This window comes from Bubalus bubalis, chromosome 3, assembly GCF_019923935.1.
Source record: "Bubalus bubalis isolate 160015118507 breed Murrah chromosome 3, NDDB_SH_1, whole genome shotgun sequence".
Taxonomy (NCBI): Eukaryota; Metazoa; Chordata; class Mammalia; order Artiodactyla; family Bovidae; genus Bubalus; species Bubalus bubalis.
Window position 1 is genome coordinate 18407269 of NC_059159.1, and position 7026 is coordinate 18414294.

The window sequence follows — 7026 nt, forward strand, 5'->3', positions numbered from 1 at the left end:
GCTGGCTTTCTGACTGTGCCCTGGAGAGGAGTTGCAGGAGGGGACAGTGAACCCTGCACTGCTCCAGATGGGGAATGAGTCTACTGGAAGTTTCTCGTGGATCTGGGAAAAGCCAGAGTCAGAGGTGCTCCAGGAAGAGGTGGGCCAAGGGGCCCAAAGCACATCATGGCCCAAGAGGGTCCGGGCAACTGGAATAAGAGGCATAGAAGATAGCCTAGTTACATCATCATTTACCAGGGTGGAAAAGCTCCATCTCTTTGACCTTGAAAGTCGCATCAGCACTGCACAGGCACAGCCAGGTTTAAATTGGGAGACCTGGGTTCTGGCCCCAGTGCCACCCTGTAGGATGCTGGCTAAGTCACTCTCTTCTGACTCAGTTCTGGGTTAGTGATAGCAATGAAAGGAACAAGCTTTGTATTAAATGCTGGTTGACCTTGACCCAAGCACTTCACCCCTGGGCCTCAGTTTTCTCATTATAATGAGACGTATCTCACTTGACTGAGGGTTAAAGAGGTATCATGCATGTGCTCAATAAACACAGCTTTTATAATTTATACATCACTTTAAAATTTGCCAAAGGCTTCCTAGTGGCTCAGATGGTAAAGAATCTGCCTGCAATGCGGGAGACTCGGGTTCAATCCCTGAGTCAGGAAGATCCCCTGGAGAATTCCATGGACTGGCAGGCTACAGCCCATGGGGTGGCAGAGTCCAACACAGTCCGTCCAACACACACTTTCACATACCTGAAGTGAAAGTGAGTGACACTTTCTTCTCATTCAAGTCTTGTCATCCAAGTCTTCCAAGAGCACTGGGAGGTGGGATGAGTAGATTTTATTCTTCAAAAGAGGTTAAATAGCTTTTTAAATAAGACACAATCACTACGTTCTTGATTGCACTTGAATTCAAGAAGCCGTTGCTCGCTGGAGACAACGCACCAAATCTCTTTGCCTTGTTACTGCCTCCCTCATCCCCTATAACTGGGGCCATGATGGTTGCACACAGGGCATTCCTAAATTATAATAGCTAATACTTAGAGAACATCCACTTTGTGTCTGACACCATATAAGAACTTTATAAATATTATCTCATGGAAATGTGTATGGGGTGGGAGTGGATTGGCAAGGAATACTCCCAGGCCCTTTAACATGGATGCTGTTTTATCCGTTTCAGATGAGGAAACTGAGGCTCAGAGGATAAATACTTTGTCAGAGTCACAGAGCTAGGAAGGAGCAAACATCAGTATTTGAACCAAAGACCATCCTCTTACCCAGCACACTGTATATCATGAAGATTTGGGGTTTCCAAAGCAGAACCAAGGAAGAGGAGCTTGGATGCAGCCCAGCGCTTCCACTCCAGCGCTGTCCTGTGGAGGCTTGATAGAACTTACAAGCATCTGCCCTGGGCAGCAGCCATGGGGTGAGCCTCTTGGAGAATCCCAAGGCTCTACACTGAGGGAGAGTTCCCATCTGGCCTCCCCCTCCCACCCCCCGCTGGCTCAGCTGGAGAGACAGGAAGGAGGGGTGGCCTCCCTCCCAGTCAGGCCCCATGTATGGACCCTTGTCATGGCTGGCAGACTTGAATGACTTTCTTTATCCTCTCTCCTCTCCCCTACTTCCCCCTACTGCCAGCTGTGGCCATTTAATAAAATTAGCTTAATACTTGTTCCTTCCCTGTGGGGTCTGGAGATTGAAATCTGCGGGTCCCCACAAACCCAATAAAACCCCTGGCAGGTCTGTCTGGAACGAGAGTTTCCTTGGGAAGCCTGATTAGATTAGCCAGCAACCCCCTCTTCCGCACCACCCCCCACCCCCCACCAGTGCCACCCACAGCCTCTTATGATTCTTTAATGGCTGCTCTGGCCCAAAATTATCCAGTCACTGCACCTGGGAGGCTCCCCAGCCCTCTCCCAGAGACTACAGGTACTGGCCTAGGACTCTGCTACAGCGAAAAGCATATTAATCATTTCTGAAGGGAGTGCCTGGCTGGCTGGCTTTTCTTTCTGGTAACTGGCCGATCCTCACGTCACTTTGAGAGATGGGACTAAGATCGCCACATTGCAGATGAGGAAAGCATGGTCTGAAGAAAATCCGTGACTTGTCCATGGTCACACTGCAAGTTTGTGACGCAACTGGGACAGGACTAAAGCCAAGAACTTTTTTTTTTTCTGTGCAGGGCACCAGGAGTGTCTGGCAGTGCCAGCTGTTTGGGGAGCATCTCCCCCATCAGACAGGGGCTCCCCAAGGGCAAAGTCTATTTTTGTACTCCTCAGACTTGGCCAACCTGAGGACAATGACTTCGTCTCTACCCTCAGAATGTGAAACTTGAAGGTGAGACTGTGCCTCCTCCATCAGACCTGGGGTGGGGGTCCTCAAAGATAGTGTTTTGGGTGAGTTAAGGGCGAGGTGTGTATCCCCAGGGACTGGGGATGGGGGTGCAGTTTCCCAGTTGCAGAGTATGGCTGCCCTGTCAGTGGCTCCAAGGGTAGATGCTGTGCTTTTTCTATCTAACTGGGGCTTTCTGAGACCAGCCCCTGGGACTGGGGGTTCCCTGAAAGCAGGCATGTGTCTCCCCTCTTCCTCAGTCAGGGATATTTCTGGCACAGAAACATTCCATGAAGCAGGGCTGGCAGGTGGGAAAGAGGTTGGACAGGCAGAATGGCGGTTCCACTCTAGAGGAAGGAAAGAAGACGCCTTCCCAGGCTGCCTCCCCTTTAAAAAGATGTGTGATTAATTAATGAATAATCTCCCTGCCAAGGGAGTGTGAGGGTGGCAGTGCCCCCGGAGCTCATCCACATGAGAAATGGCAGGCCATCCTGTGCCCAGACGGCTGTCATACCTCGGAGTCCGTGCCACCCTGGTTTCTGGGGTCATGGGGAGCAGAAGAGGCAGCAGGAGCCCACTGCTGGGGGCTACCCTAATTGGATGACTTTGCAGGAAGGCCAGGCAGGTGTGCTCAGCTCTCCACTTCAGCTTGCTACAAACACATCTGCCAGGGTGAGGTCTAGGGGTTAATTGCCTCCCGCCTCACTCCTGGTAACCGATATTTCATTTACTGCTTGGAGGGGAAGCTGCCCAGAGAATCAATCGTGGACAAGCGTCCAGGAGACAGGGGAGCCTCGGAGGCATGGGAGCTGTTTCCCAGAGGATCTCAGCACCAGAAGAGGAGGCAGGAGGCAAGGACCAATTGCTCAAGGCTACTCTGGGGCTCAACCACATTCTGCTGACCCTGACAACAGCTCCAGGACTCCCATGAGCTGGGAGAAAACCCCAGGGGTCCAGAGGCTGTGCCACTTCAGCTAAATGTGTTGTTTCCTCTGCTGTGGTCCTTTCTTCATGTACTTATCCAGGTGCCCCCATAAGCGGTAGCAGGTTAGATGCTGTTAATAAGGTTATTTTCACAAGCGGTGAAGGTATATTTGAAAAGCGGAACTGGAGGTGTGAGCTCCTCGCTCCCTTCCAGGTAACAAACCTTAAAATCCTACAAATGAAGTGATAATAAAGTGGAAGTGAAAAGTCTACACATGTTTGGGACTGGGAGGGCGTGAAAGGGTTACTGAGAGGTGGCAGCTGGAGGGCTGAGGGAAAAGGGACCAGAGGGCTTGCCACCCCTGTGCTTTTCACATGCTCCCTATTTGCCCCATCTGCCAAAACTGAGAATCAAAGCCACAGAATGGGTAACTCCCATTACACAGCTGGAAAAACTGAGACCCAGAGAGAAACTCCAGGTTGCTCAGGCTGGTTAAGGGCAGAGCTAGAACCTAAGACAGCAGGACTCAACAGACATGCAGAAACTGGAGTTAGAAAAACTGGACTCAAGTCCTGGCTATGTTTGTGTTTCAGGAAAAGATACTCACTTTTCTGAGCCTCAGTTTCTCCATCTGAAAAATGGGCCTAATAAAAATATCACTCCTTGCAGTAGAAGAACAGAGTTTCAAACACTGGATGACTGGGGAAGTCCCATGAGAAACTATTTGTATGTTATAAAGCAAAATTCTTTTCTCTTGACCTCTGTGATCCATTTGTCAAACAAGCTCACTCCCCCTTCAGACCTGAGCTTCATGTCACTTCCTTCTGACATCCTCAGATGTTTCCATTATAGCCCATCTCTCAGGTCATTGTAAGTCCTTGTTTAATAGGGTGATTTCTCCATAGACTACGTGCTCTGTGAGTGTAGGAGGTGGGTGTTTATCAACTTCCCTATCTTCTTAGCCCACTTGTCTCATATTAATAAATACTTGTTGAATGAATGATTATAAGAACCCCCATTACCACTTAATTGAATGTCTGCAAGTTACTTTACCTATACTATTTCTAATCCCTGTAACAAGCTAAATATTATATTCTTTTTTTGAAAATAACTACAGAAACTGAGGCTCTGAGAGGCTAACTGACTTGCCCCAAAAGATCAAACAAGTAAGTGTCCCCTTTCCACTGCCCATAGGAGGCCCAACCTTGGCTCCTTGCCTCACTATGACTCACCTCATCATCTCCAGCTAATTGTCAGGGGCAGAATAGGACCAGGAAAGACTTGGCTACAGGGCATAAAAGGCTCCTATTCCACTGGTGGTTCCTGGGGACCCCAAGCCTTCAACCATACTCCAAACCTCTGTTAAAATCATATCCCTGTGAAGAGGGAGGATATCCTTAAGTTGGAAGTCATTCCTTCTTTTTTTAGGCTGTACTGTGTAGCTTCTGGCATTTTAGTTCCCCAACCAGGGATGGAACCTAGATCCATGGCAGTGAAAGCCCTAGTCTTATCCACTGGACCGCCAGGGAATTCCCTGAAAGTCTACCATCTAGATCCCAAAAGAAAGGCAAAGAAAGGCAATGCCAAAGAATGCTTAAACTACTGCACAATTGCATTCATCTCACACGCTGATAAAGCAATGCTCAAAATTCTCCAAGCCAGGCTTCAACAATATGTTAACTGTGAACTTCCAGATGTTCAAGCTGGTTTTAGAAAAGGCAGAGGAACCAGAGATCAAATTGCCAACATCTGCTGGATCATCGAAAAAGCAAGAGAGTTCCAGAAAAACATCTATTTCTGCTTTATTGACTATGCCAAAGCCTTTGACTATGTGGATCACAACAAACTGTGGAAAATCCTGAAAGAGATGGGAATACCAGACCACCTGACCTGCCTTCTGAGAAATCTATGCAGGTCAGGAAGGAATAGTTAGAACTGGACATGGGACAACAGACTGGTTCCAAATAGGTAAAGGAATACGTCAAGGGTATATATTGTCACCCTGCTTATTTAACTTATATGCAGAGTACATCATGAGAAACGCTGGGCTGGAAGAAGCACAAGCTGGAATCAAGATTGCCAGGAGAAATATCAATAACTTCAGATATGCAGATGACACCACCTTCATGGCAGAAAGAGAAGAAGAACTAAAGAGCCTCTTGATGAAAGTGAAAGAGGAGAGTGAAAAAGTTGGCTTAAAGCTCAACATTCAGAAAGCTAAGATCATGGCATCTGGTCCCATCACTTCATGGAAATAGATGGAGAAACAGTGAAAACAGTGACAGACTTTATTTTGGGGGGCTCCAAAATCACTGCAGATGATAACTGCAGCCATGAAATTAGAAGACGCTTACTCTTTGGAAGAAAAGTTATGACCAACCTCGATAGCATATTCAAAAGCAGAGACATTACTTTGCCAACAAAGGTCCATCTAGTCAAGGCTATGGTTTTCCCAGTAGTCATGTATGGATGTGAGAGTTGGACTATAAAGAAAACTGAGCACCGAAGAATTGATGCTTTTGAACTGTGGTGTTGGAGAAGACTCTTGAGAGTCCCTTGGACTGTAAGGGGATCCAACCAGTCCATCCTAAAGGAGATCAGTCCTGAGTGTTCATTGGAAGGACTGATGTTGAAGCTGAAACTTCAGTACTTTGGCTACCTGATGTGAAGAGCTGACTCATTGGAAAAGACCCTGATGCTGGGAGGGACTGGGGGCAAGAGGAGAAGGGGACAACAGAGGATGAGATGGTTGGATGGCATCACAGACTCAATGGACATGAGTTTGGGTAAACTCTGGGAGTTGGTGATGGACAGGGAGGCCTGGCGTGCTGCGGTCCATGGGGTCGCAAAGAGTCGGACACGACTGAGCAACTGAACTGAACTGAACTGAACCATCTTCACAGTAGACCTGCTAGGGAACTACGGCTTTTGCTTTCTTGTGTGCCTCGACCTGCTTATGGTCCTGTGTCGGGGCAGATCAGACTAATGAAAGGTGGAGCAACTGGCTCATGACCGCCACCACTGCTTCATCCTAATCAGACTAGATAGCTATCCCCTTATATATGATGAGGCTTAAGACGGTTTTCCATCCATGCTCTTCTGATAAGTCTGAAGGGCAGGATATTTGTCCCATTTTATAGATGAGAAAGAAGCAGCCAGAGAAACGGAAGTGACTTCCACAGTCTCAGCACTAATTGATGATTCTGTCACTAGGGATTGGAATCAGACTTCCTGACTCCAGGGCAAGTCTCTCTCTTCGACCTCCACAAACCCCGGGCTTGGGAATCAGCCTGAGTGTGGCCCACCAGAATCCAAGTAGCTGGCCGCTGTGGAGGATGGAGACAGTGCTGCCCAGAGGTGCCCTAAAGTGTGCTACTCATACTCAACAGTCTGTCCATGATAATCCTGACACTGATAAAGCCAAGTGGGCCATTCTCTGCCTCCGCTGGCTTGAAGTTCATTCTTTGGATGGTCGCGGAAGAGAAGAAACCCTGGACAGCAACTGAAAATCCCTTTTTGGATAAGTGGATGCCGACTGAGACCACAGAAAATGCAGGTTTGAAAACGTGTTTGATGTCTGGCTGCTGCATTTGATGACGAACTCAGTCCCAAGGGTAAGTGAGACAGGCCATAACTGGCCCCCTGGGTACCTCTACCCCATAAAGGTTTCTCCTGCTCTTTCCGATCTCAGGCACACGGCCTCAAACCTCCAGCAAGCAGGAAGGCAAAGTGCGCAAGCGCACTGTGGAAACGCCCGCCAATGCCGAGCTGTACTTTGTT